Source organism: Lagenorhynchus albirostris, chromosome 15 (genome assembly GCF_949774975.1).
Source record: "Lagenorhynchus albirostris chromosome 15, mLagAlb1.1, whole genome shotgun sequence".
In the NCBI taxonomy this organism is placed as follows: domain Eukaryota; kingdom Metazoa; phylum Chordata; class Mammalia; order Artiodactyla; family Delphinidae; genus Lagenorhynchus; species Lagenorhynchus albirostris.
In genome coordinates this window covers 15,920,785-15,938,184 of record NC_083109.1, presented here as the reverse complement: position 1 = coordinate 15,938,184, position 17,400 = coordinate 15,920,785, and the positions used below count along the sequence as shown (strand labels likewise).

The window sequence follows — 17,400 nt, the reverse complement described above, 5'->3', positions numbered from 1 at the left end:
TTGCAACCAAGCTTTCAGGTCCAGGGAAGCTTTATCTTGATTGTCCTAAGCTAATAGCATCATTGGGCAACTGACAGAAGCAAGTGAAAATCCTCTCTAGAGGAAGATGTTATCATCCTGAGCATCAGGATCATCCTCTCAATAAGTTTTTAATATAATGAGCAGCACATAAGAAGAAAACAGATTCATAAGGAAACAGGACACCCATGAAAAGAACTAGAACATGAAAGCCACAAAAGTATCCTCAGGGACTTCCTGGTGGAGCAGTGGTTAAGAATTTGCCTTCCAATTCAGAGAGCATGGGTTTGATCCCTGGTCTGGGAAGATCCCACATGCTGCAGAGCAACTAAGCCCATGTGCCACAACTGCTGAGCCCGCGTGCTGAAACTACTGAAGCCCATGCACCGAGAGCCCATGCTCTGCAACAAGAGAAGCCCGTGCACTGCAATGAGGAGTAGCCCCCACTTGCCGCAACTAGGGAAAGCCTCTGCGCAGCAACGAAGACCCAACGCAGCCAAAAATAAATAAATTTTTTTAAAAAAGTAGATAGCCCTAAATGCATATATTAGGTAAGAAGAAAGGCTAAAAACTGAGCAAACATTTATATAAAGAAGTCAGAAAAAGCCCAGCAAAACAAAATAAAGGGAAAGAAAGAATGAGAAGAAGAGAAATGAATGAAGTATAAAGCAAATGTATAATACAGAATACCAATGAAGGCAAGGCTTGGTTCTTGGAAAAGATTAATGAAAATGACATACTGTAGTGAGGTTGATCAAGAAAAGGAAGGAGGTGCTTCCCCAGTGGTCCAGTGGGTAAGACTCCATGCTCCCAATGCAGGGTACCTGGGTTCGATCCCTGGTCAGGGAACTAGATCCCACATGCATGCCACAACTAAGAGTTAGCATGACGCAACTAAGAGCCTGCATGCCGCAACCAAGAAGTCCACGTGTCGCAACTAAGAAGACTGCATGCTGCGACTAAAGAGCCCGCACGCCATAACAAAGATCCCATGTGCCGCAACTAAGACCCAGTGCAGGCTAATGAATGAATGAATGAATGAATGAAAAATAAAATGTAAAAATAGAAAAGGAAGGAAAGGTGCAGATAACCACTGTCAAGAGTGAAAAGGGGATCTTATAGTTATTAACAAGATAATAAGATATAATGAACAACTTTATGCCCAAAATTTTAGAAATTTAGGTGAATGGATACATTTGTTAATAATATAACTATTATTAAGTCAGCAATTAAAAACCTTCCCACAAGGAAAACTCCAGCCCTATATGCCTTCACTAGGAAGTTATATCAAACATTTAAGGGAGAAAGAATTAATATTATACAAACTTGTCCTGAGAATAGAAAAAAGGGTTAGCAAAACAAAGAAACCTGACAATAACATTATAAGAAAAGAAAATTCACAGCCCCTTTTACTTATGGATATGAAAAATCCTAAGCTAAATATTAGCAAAGCAAGTCCAATATTTCACTTACTATAGTGGTGTAAGAAACTAACCAAAATGCTGGGGCTTAAAACAGCCATTTTATTATTATAGGGATCCTGTGAGTCAGGAATTTGGACAGGGCAAAATGGTGACAGCTTGTCTCTGCTCCACGTTTTCTGGGCCCCCTGATTGGAAGACTCAAAGAAAATCTTGGAATCATCTGGAGGCGTTTTCATTTGCATGTCCTACAGTTGATGCTTGCTATTGTAAAGACCCTCAGCTGGCTGTTGTGTAGAACCTCAGCTCATCTCAACTGGAACACCTGCGTATGATCTCTCCTTGTGGTCTGTCTGAATGGACTAGTTCAAGCTTCCTCACAGCATGGCAGCTGGGTTTCAAGTGCAGAGTCCTAAGAGAGCAAATTGGAAGTGCTCAGCATTTTTATAATCTAGTCTTGAAATTCACATACCACCATATCCATAGTACTCTCTTGGTTGAGACAAAGGTCCATCCAGATTCCAGGGAAAGGATCATAGACCCCACCACTCAATGGGAGGAGTGTCAAGGTCACATTGTAAGGAAAACATGTGGTGCCGCGGAGCAACTAAGCCCATGTGCCACAACTACTGAGCCTGTGCTGTAGAGCCCACAAGCCACAACTGTTTAGCCCGCACATTCTATGGGCCCGCGTGCTGCAACTACTGAAGCCTGCGTGCCTAGAGCCCGTGCTCCGCAACAAGAGAAGCCACTGCAATGAGAAGCCCGTGCACCACAAAGAAGAGTAGCCCCCGCTCGCCACAACTAGAGAAAGCCTGCGCTCAGCAGCAAAGACTCAACGCAGCCAAAAAAAAAAAAAGGAAAAACGAAAAGCATGTGGGATGGGGTAGTATCATTGAGGCTATCTTTGGAAAATACAATTTGCTCTAACAATATATGAAAAGGATAACACATCATGACCAAGTTGGGTTTATACCAGAAATGCAAGATTGGTTTAATACCAAAGACTCAATTAGGATAGTTTGCTAACAGCTTAAAAGGGAAAAATCATGATTGTATGATAAAATTCAACATCCATTCCTGATTAAAACAACAACAACTTTTTTTTTTTTTTTTTTTGCGGTACGCGGGCCTCTCACTGTTGTGGCCTCTCCCATTGTGGAGCGCAGGCTCAGTGGCCATGGCTTATGGGCCTAGCCGCTCCGTGGCACGTGGGATCCTCCCGGACCAGGGCACGAACCCGTGTCCCCTGCATCGGCAGGCAGACTCTCCACCACTGCGCCACCAGGGAAGCCCAACAACAACAACTTTTAGCCGCCTAGGAATAGAAGGGAGCTTTCTTAATCTGGTTAAGAAGTAACTATAAAACATGTACAGCAAACATAATACTTAATGGTAAATTTTCACTTTGAGGAAATTTCCACTTTGAGGTCAGGAACCAGAGTTGCCCATTTTCATCTTGTCTATTCAACATTTGTTGGAAGTTCTAGTAATTGCAATGAGACAAGAAAAATGAAATGTTTAAATATTAGAAAGGATTAATAACTTATTGTTTATAGATGACATGATTGTTTATATAGAAATTACAAAAAATTCTATATATACATTATTAAAGTTATAAAAGTTTGCAAGTTTGTTGAATACTAAATCAATATACAAAATCAATTATATTTCTATATACCAGCTACGAATAGAATATTAAATGTTTTTGTTTTTGTGGTACTCGGGCCTCTCACTGTTGTGGCCTCTCCCGTTGCGGAGCACAGGCTCCGGACGCGCAGGCTCAGTGGCCATGGCTCACGGGCCCAGCCGCTCTGCGGCATGTGGGATCTTCCCGGACCGGGGCACGAACCCGTGTCCCCTGCATCGGCAGGCGGACTCTCAACCACTGCGCCACCAGGGAAGCCCTAGAATATTAAATTTTAAAAGATAATCTCTAAATGGACTTGAGGACACGGGGAGGGGGAAGGGTAAGCTGGGAGGAAGTGAGAGAGTAACATTGACATATATACACTTACCAAATGTAAAATAGATAGCTAGTGGGAAGCAGCCGCATAGCACAGGGAGATCAGCTCAGTGCTTTGCGACCACCTAGAGGGGTGGAATAAGGAGGGTGGGAGGGAGACCCAAGAGGAAATGGATATGGGGATATACGTAAGCATATAGCTGATTCACTTTGTTATACAGCAGAAACTAACACAACATTGTAAAGCAATTATACTCCAATAAAGATGTTAAAAATAAAAAAGATAGTCTCTGTCACAACAGCAAAAATAGGTCCCTATGGAGAAAATCATAAAACTGTTGAGAGACAGTAAAAAACCCAAATACAAGTTGCGATAGATCATGTTGCAAATATTAGAAAGTACTCACTACTGTAAAGATATCAGTTCTTTACAAGACATGGGGGCGCTATTCTAGAACAGAAGAGATTCAAGAAATAAAACAATCAATTTCAAAATGTTGTTCTTGATTGGATCGTGTATCTAAGAGAAAAAAGAAAAATCTTCGTTTCGTTCTTACTCCCCAGTTAGCCTGGGGAGACCTACCACTGTTTCCAGTTTCTCATGTATTTTTCTAGAGATATTTGATGCATATAAAAGTAAATATGTATATTTTTTTCTTTCCTTAACTGCAACTTTAGTAGTATACTCTTAATATTGTTCCACATCAGGCTTTTAAAAACATACATATTTTGGAAATATTTTTGTACCACTAAGTAACTATCATTGTCTTTCTAAATTATTATGGTTGCATAGGCTTCTTTTGCTTGAAAGTACCTTACTTTATTTAACCTATCCCTTATTGATGGGTATTTAGATTATTTCTAATCTTTTGCTGCAGTGAATACATATTTCACACTTGTGAAAGTATGCTTTTGTGATAAAACCCTAAAAGTGATTTGCCAAGGCAGATATGTGAATTTTTTATATTGATTTCCTAAATGATGCTACACCAATGTATGACTGCATCAGCAATGGATGAGAATTCCTGTTTTCTAACACCAAACAGTGTGTTGTCAGACTTTCTCATATTCTCCAATAGTAAGTGAAAAATAGAATAAGGTTGAGTTCTTTTCATATATTCAGAGCCATATGTATTTCCTTTACTGTAAATTCCCTGTTCATATTCTGAGCATCTTTTTGCCTTGGGTTGTTGGTCTTTGTCTTATCATTTCCTAGAAACTCTTTACAGGGTAAAGAGGCTATTCATGATATGAAATACAGTTTTTCCTGGTTTGACATTTGATTTTTACTTTGCTGATCATGATTTTTGCCATGCAGAGTATTTTTATTTATATTCATAGTCACATTTATCAGTATTTAATGACTTCTGGGTTTTATATCATACTTAGAAAAACCTCCCCTACTGTGAGGTTATAAAATGCTGTGCTGTGTATTTTTCTAGTATTTATATGGTTTGATATTTTTGCATTTAAATCTGTAGATCCATCAGGAGCTATTTTTGGTGTGAGGTATAAGACTCTACTTATGAAGCTCACCTTTCTCAGACAGATGGAGGGATTAATTTTGACTGTGGGGTAGACTTGTAAAAAGAATTGTGATCATATTTTAGGGGATGGAATTCCTTTCACTCAAAGGAATTGGAGTGAGCTGAGCATTTGAAGTCAAAGCTCCCTCTTCCCCATAGCAGGTAGGAAAAAAAGTCAGTTTTAAAATGAGTCCTTTTTCAATATTTCTGTTCATTTCCCGAAACTTCCTATTATTGCAGTACCGTAGGTCTCATGACATGTTATGATTTTGGTCTCATTTTTGTTCCATTTTGAAGTAACTGTTTTCTGATGTTATGAAAGGACGCAGCTTCATTTCATTTATAAGCAGTCTCTAAATTGTGATGTAGCATGAGTTACAGTGAATTCTAGCCATTATTTTTATGATATCAGTTTCAGAGGGCTCTCTTCTGATTTTGTTTGCCTGATCCCAAGTCCATCTCATCCAGTGATCTTTCCTTAACTTTCTGTTTCCATTTATTACATTATAAGACACGTTGTGAGCACAGGAGGGAACACGTCTTCCTGATCATAATTTCACATTTCTGTCATTGTTCTGGATACAAATGTCCAAAACTTTCAACTGTATAGCATGGAGAACTATATTCAATATCCTGGGATAAACCATAATGTAAAAGAATATAAAAAAGAATGTATACATGTATATAACTGAGTCACTTTGCTGTATAGCAGAAATTAACACAACATTGTAAGTCAACTATACTTTAAAAAAAAAAACTGTTCAAACCTTTGAAACTCAGTTCAAACTTACCAATGGAAATAAAGAGAATTAGCAATCATTTTCCTTCATTAGGATTTGTGGTCCCTAATATGAATACTACTGTGCTACTTGGTCTTGAATGAATGACCTAGGCACTAAAGAAAATATATTAAAACATCATTTTAAAATTGCTTATCTCACCACTCTAACTAAAGCAGTAGTTTTCATGTGTTTGTGTTTTTCCTAATCTGTCTATTCATCTATACTAATTTATTAGGTGTCTTCTGTTTGCCAGGCAGGCATCGTGTTGGGTGCTGGGGCTACAGTGTTGAGTAAAACACATTCTCCATCTACTAAGGGAGACAGAAATATAACAAATAATCATAATGTACTATGCCGGGAACTCCAGTAGAGGTGCTTATTGGGGGCAGGTATTGGTCAGGATTCTTAGTGGCAAACCACAAAATCTACTGTAGCTGGTTTAAGCAGAAGTAGTTTACAGTCTCCAGGAAGTTGATAGACCTGGGCTTGAATGTTACACAGATGGAAATAAAGCAGTCAGGGACAGTGTTTCCATAGAAATGCCCAGCCACACTAAGGAGGACTGTTTTAGAGAAAACACCACTGCTGCCTTGACTCACTTCTTCAGCAGAAATGGCATTAGATGCTGGACATCAGAAACTCTGCCCCAGAACAGCCCTATAACCTGAGCTCATAATTTTCTTTAAGGTCTTCAGTGCAGTTAGATGCACTTAGCCCAGTTCGTGACCTTTATATTCCTCATGCCTTTCATTGGTGTACGGCAGCGACGACTGAGTTTGAAATAGCTCTGCTTTCAGTATGGACTTCACTTGAGATGACCGTAGGTGATGACTTTTAAAACTCTTTCAACATTGCATGCCATTGACTACCAGTATCCCGTCCTCTAAGGAGGAATCGGCAGATTCTGGCCTGCAGGTCCAGTCTGGCCTGCCATTTGTTTTGGTAAATAAAGTCTTATCGTAATACAGCCACGCTCATTTGTTTACACATTCTCAGTGGCTGCTTTAGCACTATGGAGATTTGAGTAGTTGCAACAGGAGTTACTTGCTGGGCGAGTTCTTGAAGATTATTGGTTACTTGTTCAGGGAGATACTGTCTGTGCAAGAGGGTCCTAAGGGACTGAGACAGGCAGTCAGTGCTGCAACATTCCTTCTGGGCCTCTTGGAGTTCTCTAAATAGTATGATGTCCTCAACACGGTTCCCTTGGGACATCAACCCTTTCGGCCAAAAACCTCACCTGGAGTGCCAGCGTTGCTTAGTGCATTCAGTGTTGCGAGGCTGTCTTGACTGCTAGAGTCCAAAGGAACTATTGGCTCTATTTCTGTAATTAAAATGTGTTTTATTTTATTTTTGCTTTTTGCTCTGTTAAGTGTCCCTTTTAGCTCTCAGCTTCAGATAAAACAGTGTCTTCAGTTCATAGAGGACTCTATTGTTAGAAGTCCAAGAAACATATGGATAATCTTGGAATATGGCCAGAAACTGATGGATGCGGAAGAGTCCTTAGAAGATCTGTCTTTTCTATCACTTAAGTCAATTAAATCAGAATCATTCTTGCTGATGTTCGTAAACATGGAGTTAGTAGTTGGTGCATAGAATTGTAGGGACCGTGAACTCTGTTCTTCTCTTCTTTGACCACATGTAACACATTCAGTCCACACTGAAGTCTTCTGGTTTTATTCCCCATCTTACAAGGCAGTAGCCTGGTTCTCCTATCATGGGGGTCCATGGGATGGAGAAGTCTCAGTGTTATTGTCCCATCTAATTTTCTCAAATGCAAACTGACTGTTAATGGGCTTTTTGGTCAGCTTCCTCTAGTTTCTCTCACAGAAGCAGCCTGTCTGCTTTTGTTCCCTTTCTAATTTGTTGCCTTTAAATTTATCTTCAAGTATATCATCTTTCTTTTTGTTTTCCTTATGGGGACTTTAAAAAACTTCAACCTAAGTATCTACAGAGTCTTCTTACCTCTCGGCCAACAGCCTTTGTCCTTCCCAAGGAGGAGAGGGGGATCCCTTTGATCTTTTGCAAGTCTGCTCACTTTTAAAGACAGGAATAAAGACACAGACCTACTAGAGAATGGACTTGAGGATATGGGGAGGGGGAAGGGTAAGCTGTGACAAAATGAGAGAGAGAGGCATGGACATATATACACTACCAAACATAAGGTAGATAGCTAGTGGGAAGCAGCTGCATAGCACAGGGAGATCAGCTCGGTGCTTTGTGACTGCCTGGAGGGGTGGGATAGGGAGGGTGGGAGGGAGGGAGACTCAAGAGGGAAGAGATATGGGAACATATGTATAACTGATTCACTTTGTTATAAAGCAGAAACTAACACACCATTGTAAAGCAATTATACTCCAATAAAGATGTAAAAAAAAAAAAAGACTGTACTGCTTCAGGCCTGGAATTCTTTCCTGGCTAAGAATTTTCATCTGTGGACACAATAGCCTCTTTGCAGCTCTTAAATAAACAGTCTCTGTTTGTTATAAATCATGGCAATGGTGCACATTAGTTTGAAGTTACCTTTAGTTCTAAGGACTGATAGCCTTGTCCTTGATCTAATCTTTCATTGTACTAAAATCCACTGGATGTCTGAGTATCATCGAGCTGCCAGGAGCAATGCGATCAGTCATGGGAAATGGGAGGAAAGCTCCGGGGTCCTTTCTCTGCGGTTGTCTCATCAAAGCTTTCGAATCAGGGCTCTGCCTAAGGGTCTCAGAGGCCACTCAGGGCACTTCTATCTTACAGGTCCTGCCTCATACTCTGCCCTCTGTCTCACTTTTCTAAAAATCCTTTTTCTTCACCTATTTTATTTTCCTTTCCCAGGACCCGCTTCCCTCCAGTCTTCTCCTTTTCCTTTCTCTGTCCTTATGCTCGCCGTGATCATTCCTGTCATCAAGTGACCTGGGTCATGGCTGAGGAACCTGGGAGGAGCTTGGAGACTGTCGCCCCACCTTCTGGTACAGCTTCAGTGCTCCTCTTCCTACTCCTTCCACGGGTCTTGATCTGGCTTGTGTTTCTTGTGCATCTTCCACATGTGGGAGCGACCCCAGTGCCCGCCCTCTGTGCCAGGCCCAGGTTGGCAACTCACCTTCTGGTCCAGGCCAGGGGGGTAGAGGGCAGGAGAAGGGCCCTGAAAGAGCGTACCTCATGTCTCTCTCCATTATTTTTAGTGGCCAGTGTGTTTGATATTTTGACTGTTTCCATTTTTTCACTGTTATAAATAACTATAAATATCTCTTTCACTCACAGTCACAGTGTATGCATATTTGTAGCAGTTGGTATGTATTGTCTAAGGAATTTAAAAATAACTTTTTACATTTTTTCTTTTTATAGAAATAATACTATATTTTTATTACAAAAATAATGCACGGCAGGAAAAATTTTAAATGCCAATAAACTGAAAGAAGAAAATAAAAATTACCTGCAGTGTTACTAATAGTTTCATCCATTTTTTATGCAAAATACTGTTTTCCCTTTTACAAATATGAGGCCCTACTATATATACACCTTAACATTAAAATGAGACTTTTTTATCATGTTTTATTAGATATGCTTCTATAGCATCACTTATCACTGCATAATATTCCATTCTATAGAATATTCTATACGACATTCTATAGACGTACCAAAGTTTATTTAGCTACTCCCTAATTGTGGACTTTTAGGGTTGTTTTCAGTTTTTCACTGTACTAAGCAGTGCTGAAGTGAACAACCTTGAGTCAAGTCTTTGCACACATCCATAATGCCTTCTCAAAGATAAATTCTCTTTATTTTAATATATTTATTTTTAAAATTATTTTTGTCTGCGTTGGGTCTTCGTTGCTGCACGCGGGCTTTCTTTAGTTGCAGCGAACAGGGGCTACTCTTCATTGCGGTGCGCGGGGTTCTCATTACAGTGGCTTCTCTTGTTGCAGAGCAGGGGCTCTAGGCGCGTGGGCTTAGTAGTTGTGGCGCACTGGCTTACTTTCTCTTACTTTCTTTATACAGACACAGAGGGAAATCCCAAGTCCACAGAGGAGCCAGCTGGCCCTTTAAATGGCCCCAGTGTCCTGGCCCTGTGCTCCTTTCCTCTGCTTGTCCTCAGTATTCACGTCAGTCATTCTCACTTGTTGTTTCATTTGTAATTAGTAAATCCTGGAGCCAAAAAGGAAGTTGAGGGGGCGAGGTTAGTCTGAAACTACTGTCTGCCTCACCCCCCCTATTGTAGTGGTCTGCTTTCTTGTTTCCTCCCCTCAGCTGACGACAATTCAGTGAGTACAGGGATCACATTGCGTTTATCTTTATACCGTCAGGACCTGGGGTATTAGGTCTCCAACAAATGTTTATAAATGAATGAATGTTGGCAGTGTTCTTATGCCTCCTTCAAACTGCAAGATGGCTTGTGATCCCCATTGTCAACAACAAGCAACGTCCATCAACATTGTTGTGATTTCCCTAAAGCAAGAATTCTTGAACTTGGTCTGTGGACCTGTTGCGGATCCAGAGAGGGCCTTCAGGGGTTCCCAAAAACCCCTTGAAATCAGATTCATTTGAAGACAGGCATTTTCTTTTTTTTTTTAAATTTATTTTATTTTTGGCTGTGTTGGGTCTTCGTTGCTGCACGTGGGCTTTTCTCTAGTTGTGGTAAGCGGGGGCTACTCTTTGTTGCGGTGCGTGGGCTTCTCATTGCGGTGGCTTCTCTTGTTGGAGAGCACAGGCTCTAGGCGCACGGGCTTCAGTAGTTGTGGCACTCGGGCTCAGTAGTTGTGGCCCGCGGGCTCTAGAGCACAGTCTCAGTAGTTGTGGTGCACGGGCTTAGCTGCTCCGTGGCACATGGGATCTTCCTGGACCAGGGCTCGAACCTGTGTCCCCTGCATTGGCAGGCGGATTCTTAACCACTGCGCCACCAGGGAAGCCCTGACAGGCATTTTCTGAAGAGCAGAGTCTTAGCTTTCATCGCATTCTCAAAGGAGTATGTGACCAAAAATAAGTAGGAAACTGTGGAAAGCTTTTCAACTGTGTGGCATACTCTACTTATTTTCCTGCACACACACACATACCAATTTGTACATTGATCTCACTTGATAAATAAACCCTGTATAACCTGGGTGTGTTAGCACTTTAAGATCTAGAGATTAGCGTGACCCCTTGTTTCATGCCCTGTAGAGGTCCAAAGTTTCACCAAGATTGTGTAGATGCCTTAGGCGTGAAGGTGTGGCTTATGTTCTCCTGGTTATGTCTGCCTCCTCTTTCTGTTTCTCAGCCTGTCATCTCATAACTGAAACTCAGTCCCTTCCTGAATGCCATCAAGAGCAAAGAATACACCCACAAAGAGCATTGTAAGTGTTACCATCTTTGCTAATGATTTGAGAGTCCCGGAAAGGGCTCACATGGCAGAAAATCCAGACCTCCGCCATCTCCCTGGCCCCTTCCTCTTCTGTTCCTCACAGACTTCCCTTAGAATCCCAGTTCACCTGTCATTACTGTGCAGAGCTACTTGGCAGCCTTCAGCTTTTATTTCTGTTATTTTTTTGCATGGCTGAACCCAGAAGGTGATCCAGCAGCCAAAGGGCCTTCCACTTGAAAGGAGTCTTTCTCTTTAGAAGGCAGGTGTGGTTATAAAGACTTTTTTTCTTTATATATATATATTTCAACATCTTCTCAGATTTCCTGAGGCCATCTTAATCAATTCTGTAGGTCTTGCAATGAGACAAGACCTATAAGCATGTTGAAGATCTTGTTCTTACACAGAACAAAAGAGCAGGAACATTTTTATTTTCAAATCTACTAAATTAGTTTCCCTTTCTGTCCCATAAACTGAGTTTCTTCCTCTGTTTAAGTTCCTCCAACTTTATTTTCTCCATCTTCTTCTTTTTTTTTTTTTAATAACTTTATTTTTTGCCTGCGTTGGGTCTTCATTGCTGCGCATGGGCTTTCTCTAATTGTGGCGAGTGGGGGCTTCTCATTTCGATGGCTTCTCTTATTGCCTAGCATGGGCTCTAGGCGCGCGGTCTTAGTAGTTGTGGTGCACTGGCTTAGGTGCTCCGCGGCATGTGGGATCTTCCCGGACCAGGGCTTGAACCCGTGTCTCCTGCATTGGCAGGCAGATTCCTAACCACTGTGCCACCAGGGAAGCCCCATCTCCATCTTCTTTTTTTTTTTTCTGCATTTTTTTTTTTTTTTTGCGGTACGCGGGCCTCTCACTGTTGTGGCCTCTCCCGTTGCGGAGCACAGGCTCCGGACACGCAGGCCCAGCGGCCATGGCTCACGGGTCCAGCCGCTCCACGGCATGTGGGATCTTCCTGGACTGGGGCACGAACCCGTGTCCCCTGCATCGGCAGGCGGACTCTCAACCACTGCACCACCAGGGAAGCCCCTCCATCTTCTTTTAAGAAGATAGTAATATATTTATTTTTGAAGAGTATAACACTAATATGCATTTTATAAAAATTAGAACAGTGCGGAAGTATACCATTTAGTTAAGGAAATCTGTAATCCTGCTGTCCAGAGACGGCCTCTATTATAATATACACTTTGGTGTATTGTGTATCCTTTTAGAGATTTAAATGCATGTAATAACAACAACAAAACAGTGATTAGGAGCCAGGTATTGTGCATTGTCTCATTAAATCCTCACTGTGTCTCTGAGATGGGGCCCGTTGACCAAAAAGCAAATTTGAGGCTTATAGCTAACTGGTGACTTGCCTAAACTTATTTCCAATTTTTGCTACCATAAGCAATCTGTAATAAATAAAGATATGTCTAACTATGTGTTCTTGTATGTTTATCTCCACATGATAAATTTCCAAAACTGGAATCACTTGGTGAAAAATTATGCACATTGAAACTTTGGTTCATTTGGAGAAAGATAGTTTAGAGCTTTGCAGTCAGGCACGCCAGTGTTCACATTCCCGCTGTGACTTGCTGGCCGCTCACTAGACTTAACCTGTGCCTCAGTTCTATTTTTTTTATATCTGGCTGCGTCAGGTCTTGGTTGCAGCACACGGGATCTTTTGTTGTGGCACGCTTGCTCTTCATTGTGGCTCACGGGCTTCCCTCTAGTTGTGGTGTGTGGGCTCCAGAGTGCACGGGCTCAGTAGTTGAGTCGTGCTGGCTTAGTTGCCCTGCGGCATGTAAGATCTTAGTTCCCCGACCAGGGATCAAACCCGTGTCCCCTGCATTGGAAGGCGGATTCTTAACCACTGGACCACCGAGAAAGTCCCTCAATTTGTTCTTATGTTAAGTAAGGCTGATAACAGAAACCTCTGGCTGTGAGGATTGAATGAGATGATGCATGGAATGTCCCTGGCTAGTATCCAACACATAGGAAGAGCAGTATATTAGACAGACTGGTCCCTGCTGTTACAAAGCTGGCATTTTAATGTGGGAGTAGGGGAGGGAACAATGAAAGGCTGGTAGTAAACAAATTAATGAACAGGAAAAAGAACAGTGCTGTGCAGATAGTTAAAAGAAAGTGATATGATAGGTAGGTGGGCGTTTCCTTAGGTTTGTTGGGTTGGGGAAGTCCTCAAGAAGTGACCTTTTAGATCGGGTCTGAATGAGGAGGATAGTCTTTAAATTCCTAGTAGAATCTTGGGATCAAAATTACATGCATTAAAATTTGGGGTCATACAAATGAACCTATCTATGAAACAGAAACAGAGTCACAGACATAGAGAACAGACTGGTGGTTTGCCAAGGAGGAGGGGGTCAGGGGAGGAGGGATGGAGTGGAAGGTTGGGGTGAGCAGATGTAAGCTTTTATATATAGGATGGATAAACAACAAGGCCCTGTTATATGGCACGGAGAACTACATTCACTATCCTGTGATAAACCATAATGGAAAAGAATATTTTTAAAAAAGAATGTATTAATATATATATGTGTGTGTAACTGAATCACTTTGCTGTACAGCAGTAATTAACACAACATTGTAAATCAACTATACTTCAATTAAAAAAAATTTTTTTAATTGTGGGTCATATATTGACCAAATACTGACAAATTGGCCTGGAAAAAATTCTAAAGTAATTTACATTCCCTCTGTGTATAGACATGTTTCATTCCTCCACCCTCACCAGTACTTTTCTCCTGATCTTAAAGAGAGGAGTTAATCAAAAGATTATCCTAGAGACCTTTCTGTCTGTCTTCTAATGAGCTTCGTAGGCAGGGGGAAAAGATAAGAAAACAGGTTAGTCCCTTGAGGAATCCCTTCTGTTCCCTTTCCCTAAATTAATTGTCCAGCATCACCCCTTATCCTGTGAAGCTCTCTTCTCACTTCCTGCCCTTTTTCTCTGTGCTACTTCCTGCCTGCATTGTGTGATAGGACTGGAAGCCACCAATGTTTTAGCCAATATATTTACATGTTGATTAACCGCCGCTTTTCCCCTTCGGAATTAGGCAGTGCCTGGCTCAGAGGAGATGGCTGATCAAGCATTGCTTTTGCTATAAAAACAAGGCAGCTTTTAGAGATAAGCTGGTTTTTCCAGATGAATTTGTTGGCAAGGGTATAATACCTTCTGTGAGTTAAAACTGTGCAGAGGGCTCTGCACATCTTTCTGTTATAGTCAAACCCTCTCCTCTATGGCATGTGGTCAGGGGAGGGGGCCTTGAGCTCTGGACCCTACAACTGCTTCTGCCCCAGAATCGGTGGGTAATAAGAACTCTTTTGTTTGTTTGGAATGCCTATATGATTACATATTGTTCGTGGGTCTGTTCTGTGAAGCCTTTTATCATGCTACGTGACCTGGGTTACAAGAAACATTCTCTTTGTAGGTCTTAAGCTTAGTGCAGCAACAGTAAGTGATACAGCACATGTTAAATTACAGACCTCATTCAGGTACTGTTTTTATTTCAGTTGTAATTGTTTATAGCATACACATGTATTAGAATTTAATGCCTGATTCAAGCCTTAAAGAAAATAATATTGTGTAGCTTAAACTCATAGACAAATGGATTAAAAGTCACTAGTTCTTAAAATGTAATTTCTTTTTATAATCTTTTTAAACTCAGCAACTTAAATAAAACATCCTGAGGGCAACATGTGTTAGTGAGGGGGGTCTGGGGGTGGCGTGGGGAGGGAATGTGTTTGGTGAAATTGTCCAGGAGCAAAGCACCACTCACTTGAAGCCCAGAAATTTGTCATCCAAATATGTGCAGATTGCTGGTGCTATAAATAGTTTGAACTCAAGTAAACAGCTTCTTCCCCCTTGGAAGCTTGGCCATCGTTCAGATGCCCGAGCAGCCCCGGGAGCAGCCTCTCACAGCACATGCTTGCACCCTACTCTTAGGCTGCTGTCAGCGACCCCGGTCCCCAGGGCTTGAGATGACTGTGGGCCACATCCTCAGGCCCTTCAGTTCCCCACCTTTGGCTCCCACCCCGACCCAGCCCATCCAACAGCTTTACAGACCTGCCTCTGCTCTAGAGGAGCCCAGACTTAAGATCCCTGGCAGCTCTAAAAAGCCATGGGGCCACCTGGCCATTGACTGAAGTCGATTTAGGAGACACAGACATTCTCTTTTTTTTTTTTTTTTTGCGGTACACGGGCCTCTCACTGTTGTGGCCTCTCCCGCCGCAGAGCACAGGCTCTGGACGCGCAGGCCCAGCGGCCATGGCTCACGGGCCCAGCCACTCCGCGGCATGCGGCATCCTCCTGGACCGGGGCACGAACCCGTGTCCCCTGCATCAGCAGGTGGACTCTCAACCACTGAGCCACCAGGGAAGCCGCAGACATTCTCTTTTCAGGGCAGAAGCACACACGACTCATTCCTTTCTTTTGGAGCCAAGAAGAGCAGCACGGTGATCGGAACAGCCATGCTAGCAGCTGCCCTGCCGTATGCCAGGCAGGCCGGCCACTGATATTTCAAATGCCCCGTTGAGGACTTGAGCAAAATGCTGACATTACAGCAACTGAGGACATTCCACAGTTTATTACTATATTTCCCTTGGAAAAAATAAGTCTCTTTCTCTGAAAATTCCTGCTTCAGCTGCATTCATCATGTCAAGTGCCCATGTGGAGGCTATGAAGATCTTGACATTTAGCTATTGAGAGGACAGCGGATAGGGATGGTAGCAAGTAAAGGATTAGGATCATGAAACCTGGATTCTTGAGCAAGTTACCCCACTTTTCTTACCTTTAGTTTCTTCATCTGTCAAGTGAGGATAATCCTGTTTCGTAGAGTTGAAGAGGAAATGGATGTAACAGTACTTTCTGTACCGAACAGTAGACTGTAAAGGAGAGGTAGGAAGGTGGAAAGGGTCTCCCAAGCCTGGCCTTCTGTACTCTGTGGCCTCAAGCCGATGAGCCAGTGCCTCTCAGCCTTAGTCTTTTTATCTGTAAAATGGAAATGTCAATACCTGCCTTGCAGGAGTGTTGTGAAGATTAGAAATAACGTATGTAAAGCTTTGGCAGATGGTAGATAATAGATAAATGGCAATAATAGTTATTGTTACATTTCCTGTGGAGATATTCACTCTGGGCGGTTTAGGATTCTTCACCTGGAGAAACAGCTTCATTTTGTAGATGTCAGGATGACCAAAAGGCCCTGCTAAACGCTCATGGCAATAACTGATAAAAACAGATAACATTTTTAAAAATCAAAGTAATCATGAAATCATTAAAAAAAAAAAAATCTACGAGTCCATAAAGGCATCAATCTGCTGCTTACCCCCTTACCTGAGGCAACCATTTAATTTTTCTGCTTTTAGCTCTTCTGGTGGTTATCTCCATTTCTCTAAGTAATATTACCCCTATTATTTTTTAAAAATTAAACTTGTTTTTGTCACAACGGCACATGCACATAGGTTTGCTTTGTTCTTTTAAGGTCAAATATCATTATAAACTGATGCTAGAAAACAGCTGTCCCCTGCCTCTACCCCTTTTTTCCCTTCCCTCCTGTCCTACTCCAAGAACATACACTTTTGATCCTGTTAGGTTTTTTTTTTTTGGTGGTATGCGGGCCTGTCACGGCTGTGGCCTCTCCCGTTGCGGAGCACAGGCTCTGGACGCGCAGGCTCAGCAGCCATGGCTCACGGGCCCAGGCACTCCGCAGCATGTGGGATCTTCCCGGACTGGGGCACGAACCCGTGTCCCCTGCATTGGCAGGCGGACTCTCAACCACTGCGCCACCAGGGAAGCCTGATCCTGTTAGTTTTTTGTTCTAGTGTTTCTCTCTCCATATATCTAAGTAATATGCTTATGCAGCTGTCTTTATAAAATTTTTATTATGGAAAATTTCAAACATACAGTACTAGAGAGAATAGTATAACAGATCGTCATGTACCACCCATTACCCAGCTTCAAGAATTGTGACCAAACTTGTTTCATCTGTGCTTGTGGCCATTTTCGCCCTGCTTATAGATAATTTGGGGATAAATTCTAGACAACATTTCATCAGTAATTACTTCAGCATGTATCTCTAAGAGAATAACTCCTTTTTTTTAAAACATAACTACACTCCCATTATTACACAGTAAAATAATTAATAATCCCTTATTACTAGCAAAGGTCTCCAATTAACTCAAAATATTTATTTTTCAAATGCGATCCAAACAAGGACCACACAGAACCGTACCACTCTTTCTTTATTCATCAGTTTTAGACACTACCTGTTGACCTCCTAGGATGGCACACGAGGCCTTAGCCTTGTTATAAACACCACAGCCCCGCTCACTCTTTTCTCCCTTACCCTTTTCTCCCAGCACCACA

At 42.0% G+C, this 17,400-nt stretch overlaps 1 protein-coding gene across 2 annotated transcripts in view; it reads left to right on the top strand.

Moving 5' to 3' along the window:
* The window catches only part of PKIG (cAMP-dependent protein kinase inhibitor gamma), a 100,852-nt gene that overhangs the window by 39,080 nt on the left and 44,372 nt on the right, over window positions 1–17,400 (top strand). The gene's annotated exons all lie outside the window — the stretch shown is intronic.